The sequence below is a fragment of the Marmota marmota genome, unplaced genomic scaffold (assembly GCF_001458135.2).
Source record: "Marmota marmota marmota unplaced genomic scaffold, marMar, whole genome shotgun sequence".
Taxonomy (NCBI): Eukaryota; Metazoa; Chordata; class Mammalia; order Rodentia; family Sciuridae; genus Marmota; species Marmota marmota.
Genome location: NW_026000153.1, coordinates 4,564,515 through 4,575,972, shown reverse-complemented (window position 1 = coordinate 4,575,972; position 11,458 = coordinate 4,564,515). Strand labels below are relative to the sequence as shown.

General features: G+C 38.0%; 1 long non-coding RNA gene across 1 annotated transcript in view; it reads right to left on the bottom strand.

Moving 5' to 3' along the window:
- The window catches only part of LOC125611512, a 26,289-nt gene extending 25,531 nt beyond the window's left edge, over positions 1-758 (bottom strand). Inside the window, exon 1 of the long non-coding RNA XR_007341681.1 lies at positions 746-758. This is a non-coding gene — a long non-coding RNA (uncharacterized LOC125611512). The remainder of the gene's footprint in view (positions 1-745) is intronic.
- Between the last annotated feature and the right edge of the window lie 10,700 nt (positions 759-11,458).

The window sequence follows — 11,458 nt, the reverse complement described above, 5'->3', positions numbered from 1 at the left end:
GGAGGGAAGGAGAGAAAGAAGGAGAAAGAAAGAAGAAAAACAATCTTGGTGTGAAATTATATGATGTCTTGATATGCTTGAAAATAATTCAGCTGGTGAATAGATTGGAAATAGAACAGCAGAACAATGAATACACAGGGTTTCTTTTTTTCTTTCTTTCTTTCTTTTTTTTTTTGTGGTGCTGGGGATTGAACCCAGGGTCTTGTGTGTGGGTGGCAAGCACTCTACCAACTGAGCTATATCCCCAGCCTTATATAGGGTTCCTGATACAATTATCTCTACTTTTATATATGTTTAAAATTAGAAAAAAACAATGCAAATATGTTGCCTCATCCCTTGCACATGCTGTTACCTCTGCCTAGAATGTTTTCCCAAATAGCCACTTAGTTAGTCTACTTTTTTTGATTTATCCTGGTCTCTGCTGGAAAGATACCTCCTAAGAGGCCTTCTCTGACTAACTTGTGTCAAATAGTGTCCCTCATACTCTACAATGATTTTCTACCCCTTTATCCTGCTTTATTTTTCTTCATAGGACCTGTCACTGTCTGATATTTGTCATATTTTCATTTGTAAAACTATAGACTCCCTTAGACAGGGACTTTGTCGTGTACTGCAATGTGTGCATACCTTGAACAATGCCTGCTTCATGAAAGAAACTAAACAAACTGTAATTAAATGAGTGAATGTAAATATTATTTGGCTTAGAGTCCTTGTCAAAACCTGATCAGTGACCCTTCTACTATACTGAACTCCAGTAAGGACTGCCAACCAAATCTCTGTCCTGAGTTCTACTCGAGCATTTAAGGATGAGAGAAAGAACTTTGCAAACACCAAGGCCCTATGTAAGTGAGCTATCTTCATTCCTGATCCGGTTTGGAAAGACTAAATAAGAATTGTCAGATTTCCACACTGAGATTGCCATGAATGCCATATCTGAGAAAAATGTCCATTTTAGAATCAGCTATTTGCAAGGCCACAGTTAGAAACGAGTATACTTAGCTAATGTATCCTTTAGAAACAAGTCATCGTGATATTCAACATGAGAATGAGCATTGGCATCTCTTTTCCCTAGAAATAATGTAACTGCCCCATCCTTTCAGGAACATAATTTTGGATAATTTTTCTGACAGTAGTGAATTTACTCTGAGCTCCTTACAAATGGCAGACAGATCTTTTTTGAAACCAGTCATGCACATTCTCATGAAAATAGGCAGGCCTCTGCCCAGGGCATCAAGGAAACCAGGATCATGACTTCATTCATCAAACCACAGAGCCTCGAAGGTCAAATGCCCACTCTGTTTAATGTGGCAACAATGACTTGTAGAGTGTGTAGCACTCTTGGAAGACCTTGACTCCCTGTACCTTGGTTCTGCTTCTGGTGTTTCCCACAACTCTTTTGGGTGTGAATGGTAGAAATAGCTACTGAGCTAGCAAGGATTAGAGCTGCCATTTCACAAGAATGTCCTATGGACAGAGAGTAAACAATGCAAGCCAAATCTTGGTGTGTTTTTGATGAAGCAACAGATTTTGAAAATCATTGATCTATTTGAGGATTTCAGATTTGACACATTTTACTTCAGAGAAATAAGCATACTTCTCCAAGATTCTATATGAATAGTCACATTGGAAGCATTTCCACAACACATATGTAGCATTTGTATGTGAAATTTCTTATCTGAACTGCACTCATAATGGATTGTCAAGTAACTGTTGTAATGATATATAAAAGCACAAAATTTTAATACGAGAAAGTTCAATGTACTAAAGTTTGTGTAAACAGTGCTAAGTAAGCATTTTCATAGTGTTTGCTTTAACATTTGCCTTCAAGGAGATTTTCTGATTTGCTTCGAGAAGATACCAAATAGACCTGTGATTTGGTTCCCACATCTTGTAAAGGCTTACCAATATGGACTCTGGCTCTCCTCGTATATAATTTTTTTTTTTTTTTTATGGAAAAGAGCCTGGGATCCTGAGAAGGGCCACTCCATGTAATAATGATGCCTTATTTTCAATAATGTCTGTGAAAAAGGAGGACAAGGAGAAAATGAAACAACAAAAGATGCAGATAGTGTGCCTGCTTTCTGCTTCATGTGAAGGAAGACTAGAAGACACACAAATGCTGAAGAAAGGGGGCAGAAATATTGACCACAGTGGGCACTGAGGGAGTAGGCCAGGATCTCCTACAGTGCTTTTCAGTTTCTTCTAAGAATAAAATATTGCACTTCCTGTTCAAATGAAATCATTTTTCACAGATTTTGTGTGGAAAAGCCTTTCCCTTTGTTTATAATTCCAAAGAATTCTAAGCTTAGGATGTGGCTCAGTGGCAGAGTGCTTGCATAGCATGTGCAAGGCCCTGGGTTCCATCCCTGGCACTGCAAAGAACGAGAGAGAGAGAGAGAGAGAGAGAGAGAGAGAGAGAGAGAGAGAGAAAGAGAGAGAGAAGGAAATGCATTTTAAGTGTAGGGGTGCAGTGATCAAAAAATTATTGGGGGCTGGGATTGTGGCTTAGTGGTGGAGTGCCTGCCTAGCATGTATGAGGCATGAGGCACTGGGTTTGATTTTAAGCACATTAAAAATAAATGAATAAAATAAAGGCCCATTAACATCTAAAAAATTTTTTAAAAAACATTGGAAGGTATAAGAAGCAAATACATGGAAAGATGGCTGATTAGAAATAGTTCATCATTATCAAGATAAATGATACAGAAGTGTATTTTTTAAGTTGTTGATGGACCTTTATTTTATTTATTTATATGCAGTGCTGAGAATTGAACCCATGCCTCAAACATGTCAGGCAAGCACCCTACCACTGAACTACAACACCAGCCCTATAAAAGTGTATTTTGAGGTTCACTTGCCCAAGCCTTGATGAATTCATGGAAATTATATGTATATATTTAACTTATTAATAAATATTTCAGACACTTGAAGATATATAAGGGATCATAAATACCCATGTGTCTTTAATCTAACATAAAGAGTAAAACATTATTGATACAGTTGGAGACCCCTGTGCACCTCCCAGATGTTGCATATCCCTCTGCACAAGGGTACTTACTATTCTGAATTGAATGTTCATCTTCCCATGAGTTTCTTAAGAATTATACTTCATGCCAACCCTGTAGGAGTTATGAACATACTCTTTCAATTCTAAAGCTCTAGGGCACTCTTTAAATGTGCTAAAAATATCTCTCTTATTGCTCTAATAAGTTAATATTAAAATATTTTTACCATAACATGAAGCTTTCTACAGTACATTATTTTAAACGAGTCAACTAATTGGTAATAAATATCCCAAGTTAAATAATAATTGCAAGTAATCTGGGAACTCTATGGATTAAATTTATGGTTTTTATTCTACTGTTTTTCAAACTAAAAAGAAAAAATGCAGCCATTCAAAAGTAGAAGGAACCGTTGATTACCTGGAGCTTGGCCAATGCTCATGGCATATAATAATCACCTGACAGTAGCCAGAATGAAACACTTTTAAGGAGCTAATGACTAAGGAGTGTACTCTATACTCTTCGAGGTGGGCAACATTCCCAGTGAACTCAGCCTTGTGCCTGACCTTCCCTGGTTATAATTTAGACATGTTTCAGAATTGTGTGCAAAGCTTATTAACCAGCAGAGCACCATTTAATAAATCTCTCTACTGTTGCAGTCATCCAAGAGCTGGTCTACTAGAGACCAACTCTTTGCCACAGTGGTGGAACAATTGAATTGAATTAAAACAGGCACTTAGAAAGAGCATTGTTTTAGGCTGGCCTAGGGAAAACATGAATGGATAGAATGAAACACAGTTTATTTTCTGAAGGGCCAGATCAATGATGCATTGATAGAAACTGGCACTGAGGATAGCTATAGTTTAATGACTTAGGTTGCTGGTTTGTACCTAGGACAATGACTGTATTCTTAGTACAAGTCCACAGTTTTATCTGAAATTCAGAAATCTAAAGAACTCTGAGAACTGACAATTTGTTCACAATTCATTTGATACCAAAACCTTATACGATCTGAACTCATTTGGTGGTAAATCATCACCTTAACTAACCTTAGACTATTTTTTAAAATCTACTTAGACTACTTTTTTGACTATGTTTCACTGCAGAAATATTAGTGTATTTAATTAGAGATTTTTGCTCCATATTCCCTGAGGGGCACAATATAATTTGATAATTACCACTTTAAAATCAAAAAGTCTTCTGAATTCTAGAAAATGATTGACCTTAAGGTTCAAATCAGAGATTGTGGAGCAATAATGGCTACTACTGATTTAATGCATACTGGGGGCTGAGGCTGCTAGCTTTTTATTATTTTATTCCAATCTCATGTGACCCCTATGATTGAGACATTTCTATACCTTTGCTATTGCATATATATATGTAAATATAAACAAACATATATACTTGAAAATCGAGTAAGATTTATCCTGTTGCCTCTGGATTGCTGGGAAAACTCCAAAGCTGAGAACATTGGTGCTAAAAATGAAAAAAATAGGTACTTGTATTTCCGATGGTCAATTTTCTAGAAATCCTTAAGGTAAGTTCCCCTGGACTTGCTAAAAGCAAAGCTAGATCAACCATCATTCTTAGTAGCAAAGTATATACAAAAAGCATATTTTCTAAAAGAAATATCCGAGTTGTGAGTTCTCTCCCTTCACCATCCTTTCTTTCCACTTCTTCCTTCTGCGCTCTTTCAGGTTTCACTGTACTTTTGAACTTGGTGTTTGCTTTGTGCTTGTCCCTTTGTCTTCCATCAAGTTCTTACACAAACTCCTCAACCCAAGTCAAGTGAGGGGAACACTAAGAGAACTGCTGGTAAATTGTTCAGTTGGAAAGTCTGCAAGAAGAAGTGAGTTATTCCCTGGTTGAAGTTATAATTATGCCTTGACATTGCTGATTCATCCTCTGTGTGTCTATTTGGGCAGAGGGAAAAGGACTTAGGGAAGGACGGCAAGGCTCCAAAGAGCAGGAAGTTGAGTACCAAAAATCTGCTCTTTGTCAGACCCTAATCTGACCCTAGTAGAACAGTTGAGGCTTAGCTGGTAAAACACAACCTCATCCTTTGAAATCTGTTGTATGTTTTCTGTGTCATTGGTCAGGTGACTGTTGGGTATGGCAAAGCTAGGCTAGTGTCTCTTTTTGGTCAAGTGGACTCTGAAGAAGATAGATAGGCTTGAACCATCTTGTTGGTACCTCTCACAAGAGGGTTTCCTGGAGGGCAAGAGAACCAAATTGAGAGGCAGCAGGGCTACATGAGTGAAAGGAGAGGAAGTTGGTGGGTTTGAAAAGATGTCAGACTAGTTTCTCTTTACTTACAGAACTAAACATGGAGGTCGCCACTAGGGACCCCCAAATGACTCACCTATGCTTCACCAGTTGCCGGTTTCACAGAAAGCATCTATAACCAGGAGAGGACATAAGGTACATTTGTCCCTTTTTATTGCCCTTCCCTTCAGAAGTAAAGAACCCAGGAGTGGACATGTGCATATGGGTCACCCTTTTAGGCTTCTCTCACTTTGACCTACCCCTATGCTCAGCGTCCATCCCATCCCATCTCATCCCATCCCATCCCACAGCATCCTTTCTTCCACTTTTGTCAGAAAAAAATATTGTTCTCTCTGGCTCAACCATGAACAAAAGAACATTGTTTCCCTTTGCACAGCAAAGCAAGCTGGAATTTTCCATAAGAACTTGATTAAAGGCAAAGGGACATGTATAAAGCAAACACCAAGTTCAAAAGTACAATGAAACCTGAAAGAGTACAGGTTTCCAACCCTACAATAGCTAAACAGCACCAGGCTCTCTGAGGATTCTATCCAGGGAAACTATTTCAGATCATCCACAAACTCTTTTTCCATACCCCTCTGCATCTTCATGCCTTCTTAGAGAAGGGTTCAAAGGACAATAGGTGATACAGAAGATAGTACACTTTCTTAGCTTTGGATTCTGGCACACCTGAGTGATTCTATCTATGAAAGTTATTTAACTTCTATAAACCTTAATTTTGCTCATGCATGAAGCACCTGTTTCATAGAACCATGATGTGTTCACATATGTGCCTGCATATGGTGAGTATTCAAAAACTGTTTGCTATCTGAAATGGACTGAATGTTTGTATCCCCTGAAAGTTCATATGTTGAGATCCTAACATCAAGGTTATGATATTAGGAGCTGTAGGATTTGGAGGTAATAAGACATGAGGGTTGAGCCCTCATGAATGGGAGTAGTGCCCTTATAAAAGAGACCCAAGAGAATTCTCTTTGTCCTCTTTCTGCCACATGAGAGTACATTTAGCAGTCTATAACCTGGAAGAGGTTATAACCTGATCTTGCTGGCACTTTCAGCCTTCAGAACTTTATTTTATTTTTAAATTAGAGCTTTATAATTAAACATAGCAGTGGGTTCATTCTAACAAACTCATACATGCATGGAATTTGATTTCCAGTTCATGATACTCCCCTCTTCTTTCCCAGCCTCCTTCCCCTCCCCCGTTCTCCTTCCTTTACTCGATTAGACTTTCTTTAGCTTGTATATTTATTTATGTTTGATAGTTTTTTAAACTTATGCATAAAGGTGAAATTCTCTGTGGCATATGTATATATGCACATAAATTTGATTTTTTTAAAGAATTCATTCTGCATTGTCTACCCTTTCCCATCCCTCCACTCTGCCTCTTGATCTCCTTCAACATTACTGATCTTCTGTTTGTCTTTACCTTATCCTATCCTTCCCTCTCCCTTTCTTTTATTTTACTTGGACTTCTACATATGAGAGAAAACATTCAACCTTTGAGTTTCTGAGTTTGACTTATCTCACTTAGCATGATATTGTCCATTTCCATCCATTTACTCACTAATGCCATAATTTCATTTCATAATTTTATTTTATGCCTCAGTAGAACTCATATATATATTACAATTTCTTGATCTATTCATCTATTGATGGGCATTGGAATTGATTCCACAATTTAGCTATTGTGGATTGTGCTGCAATAAATGTTGAGGTGGCTGTATCACTGTAGCATTGCTGATTTGAGGTCTTTTGGGAAAATAACCAAGGAGTGGGATAGCTGGATCATATGGTGGTTCCATCCTTGGTTTTTTGATGAATTTCCATGCTGCTTTCCTGAGTGGTTATACTAGTCTGCAGTCTCACCACAGTGTATAAGTGTATAAAAGGTATAAATATTCCTTTCCCCCCACAACCTCGCCAGCATTTATTATTGTTTGTATTCTTGATCATTGCCATTCTTAGTGGAGTGAGATGAAATCTTAGTGTAATTTTGATTTGCATTTCCCTGATTGCTAGATATGTTAAACATTTTTTCATAGATTTGTTGGCCATTTATGTTTCTTCTTTTGAGAAGTTTTTGTTTAGTTCTTTTGCCCATTTATTAATTGGGCTATTTATTTATTTAATTATTTTTGGTGTTAAGTTTTTTGAGTTCTTTATATCTTCTGGATATCAATCCCCTATTAAAGGAGTAACTGGTAAAGATTTTCTCCCATTTTGTAAGCTCTCTCTTCATGCTCTTAATCCATTCTGTCAGCCTCTCGTGGATTGCTTATGGGTCACTATGCATGGAAACATTGTGGATAGAGACATCTGGTGTCTGGGAATGGCCAGTGGACGTTCGCTCGCATCAATTGCCCAGGGACAATGTGAATCTCTTTTCCGATCTGCCTGGCCCAGACAGCACCTGAGATGGGTTTGACCTAGCAAGATGTCAATCAACCTGCTGACTGCAAGAAATCAGAAAGCAAGACTCCGCCCTTGAAACTTTATCCCTGCCTTTGATGCACCCCCTTAAATAAAGTACCTGGGCCATTTTCCCTTCGTCTAGTTCTAGAACTCATGTGGACTAGGTCTATCAGGGGCTTCGCATTCTGTAAATATATTTCTGAGTATTTGTATTTTATTACTTTCTAATTATCTAAGATTGTAAGTTTTAGGGTGGCTTGGATTCCTGGGTAGAAAGAAGGACCTCTTATTGAAATGCTGTCCGTCATCCTCCCCTACCCACCTCCCTCCCCCGAAACATTTCCTTTGCTGTGCAGAGCTTTTTAATTTGATGGCATCCCAAGTTTTGATTCTTTGGTTTATTCTTGAGCTTTAGGGGTCCTGTTAAGAAAGTCAATACCAGCACTTATGTGATGGAGTTTTGTCCTTATGTTTTTGCAAGGTTTCTGGTCTAATTCTTAGGTCTTTGATCCATTTTGATTTGAGCTTTGTTCAGGATGAGAGATAAGAATCTAGTTTCATTTTTCTACATGTAGCTATCCATTTTTCCACCATTTGTTAAGAAATCTATCTTTTCTTCAAAATATATTGTGGCACTTTTGTCAAGTGTCAGATCAGCCTCCAGAACTTTAAAAAGTAAACTTCTATTATTTATCAGCCACCTAGTCTACTACACTTTGTTATAGCAGTCTGACTGAGATAACTACATTGTTATTAACATTCACATAGGAAGAAGCCACCTAGCATTTTCTTCCATCTTCTCCCTGTATTTATGTATCCATATTCCTATTCTTTATTACATTCTTTTCTATCCCTATGGGTAGGTCAATGGTTAGGTAATTCATGCCTAAACTATTTAACAGGTTGACTTATTGATTTAAATAAGCCACATCTTAGGTTTATTGACATAAGCACATTAAATTCATCAATCCATTTGTAGGCAAAGTTTGGCTTCTCTAACTTACCTGGCATCTGGACCATGGGATCTTGGTGCCTTGAACACTATTATATCCGAGGAATAGCTGAACATTTCTGTATGTTTCAGCTCTGAAGGACATCTTTATTTCTAAAGCTTGGATTATGGACCTGGTCAAGGGCAGCCACTCACCACACCTTCCCCAACTCATATGGCTCATGTTTGAGCCAGGCAAACCACACCCTTTCTGCCCCCATCCAGGAATCAGGCAAATCCAGAGTCAAGCCTTGATTCAACACTGTATTGATAACCATAATGCTTAATCTTTCCAAGATTCAGTTCACTCCTGGTGGAATGGCAATTAGGGTATCTCTCACCTGGAGTCTTTATGAAGGTTAACTGGGAAAATAAACATCAAATGCTTAATACAGAGCTGGCTCAGAGTACCACAGACACAACAAGTGGTTCCCAACATCATTTCTACATATTTAAAATATCACAACTACTTTACATGAACAATTGAATGGAAAATTTATGTCAAAAAATGACTATTTTTTTCTAACATAGTCTCTCATCTGCAATGAACCTACTCAATAAACCAGCATTTCTCAATGTTGGTTTGACAAACCTACAAGTTATCCATTTACCTCTGAATCTTGATAAATGTTCTTCTCACCTAAAATAGAAGAACAAATTGCACATTTATGGACCTGTTAATTTCCTAACTATGGTCCACATTTATTGACAATTTCAATCATAATTGTACAATGTTCTTCTGTATTTATTGTTCCTGGAAATCTTTTAATTAAATGAAAAGGTTTCAACTAACTCTGTGCTTGTTTTTCACACTTATATTTACTAACTGGGATGGTATGCCCCAGTCTGCCCTGCTTCTGTCCAAAGTCTTTCCTATAAAATGCAGTCATTTATGTATAGTACAAGCTAATATGTTTGTTAAATGAATGAACCCAGAGGATGGATTCATTTTATGCAGAGATTTAGGCAGAGAGTGGCTAAATGCCTCATGTGCTACAATCTTGGGTGAACAATGGGTGATTCATGAAGATATGACATATTTTCTTTGAAATAGACCAGTGGAAGCCAGCACAATGAGTTTCTGAGTCAGACACACCAGGGTTGAAGGTTTGGCTCTGTGATGCTGGGACAACAATTAACCTCTTTGAGTCTCTGTAAAGGGGAAGGCAACTGCACTATCTACCTCCTGAGAAGTCACAGTCATCAATGAGAGGGGCACAGCTTTTAAGAGACCATGTCCTTGGTGCTCATCTCACACCTTTTCTCAGGGCTGTCCCTTCTTTGGGCGAGAAGGAGTACTGGGAATTGAACCCAGCAGCCCTTAACCAATGAATCATGGCCCCAGGTCTGTTTATTTATTTATTTATTTATTTTATTTTGAGACAAGGTCTTGCTAAGTTGCTGAAGTTGGTCTCAAACTTGCAATCCTCCTGATTCAGCCTCCTATATTGCTGGGATTATAGCTACCACCCTGGCTTAACCAGGATCATAGGTATCAGAAAAAGGTCATGTGAAAAAGTAGGTATTTAGATATTACATTCGAAATAAAGAAATCTGAAAAAAGTATGGGTTTAATTAACAGTATTGATTCAGAAGCTATGAAAAATGGACCATAATAATATAACTAAGAGGTGAAACTAGATGTGGGATATGTGGGAACTCCTTGTAAAATTACTGCACCTTTTCTATCAATCTAATACTACTTTAAAATCAGAATGTTATGTGTTGGTCAGCTTTTCATCACTGTGACAAATATCTGAGAAGATCAACTTCAAAGAGAAGAAAGGGTTTATTTTGGTTTCAGTCCATGATTGTTTCTTTGGGCCTGTAGCTGCCTAGTACATCATGGTAGGAGTACATGGTGGAGGAGGTGGATCATCTCCTGGAGGCCAGGAAGTGAAAGAGAGGGGAATGGTCTAGGGCTCAATATCCTCTTTAAGGACACACCCCCAGTGACCTAACTTTCTTCCACTAGGTCTCCCTTCCAATGGCATCATGGGCTAAGGACCAAGCCTTTAACACATGGGCCTTCGGGAAACACTTCCAAACTATAATAGTTAAAAATAGTTAACAGATAAAAATATCAATATCAAAACTCTGAAGATCCTGTTTCACCTCAGGTAGTGCTTAAAACAGTGCACAGAGAAAGGATACATTATAAAAGCTGTTTTTATACACATCTTTCAAAGCTGTCTGTAGGGAAGGCAAGTGACTATCCATTGGGGGGTGTTGCAGTGAATGGATGGGAAGTTGTACTTGATAAACATTTTATGTATTTTATGACCATATTCTTATCCTTGTCCATCTGCCCTTCCTTGTCCTTTTCTACCTTTTTCCTTTTGCATTTGGAAAGGATTTCAGAAACCATTGAGGTCTTTTCTGGTGCCAATCTACCAGGCCTCTGCTTTTACATGCACATTTGTCTCTAAGAACCCTGCTTATTCAGCATAATAAATGATTTTTTTTATTGTTCTTTTTGACACTAATTCTAGATCCTCATCTTGGGTCCTCATCTCTTTCCCTGTGTTGATAATCTGTTCAGACATGTTTCTCCATCTCTGACATCACAGCCTGTTAGAGTCTGTAAACAAGTCAAAATAACACCTGGCATTTTGCCAGGGGAATGTTAGAGTTCGTAAACAAGTCTGGATGGTGCCTGGCAAAATGCCAGAGGGAGTGGTTTGAGAAGTAACAAAAGAGAGCCATTAAGTGTAGAGATTCCTTATTGGTTGACTGATGTATCTAGTTTATGCTAATTAGATAA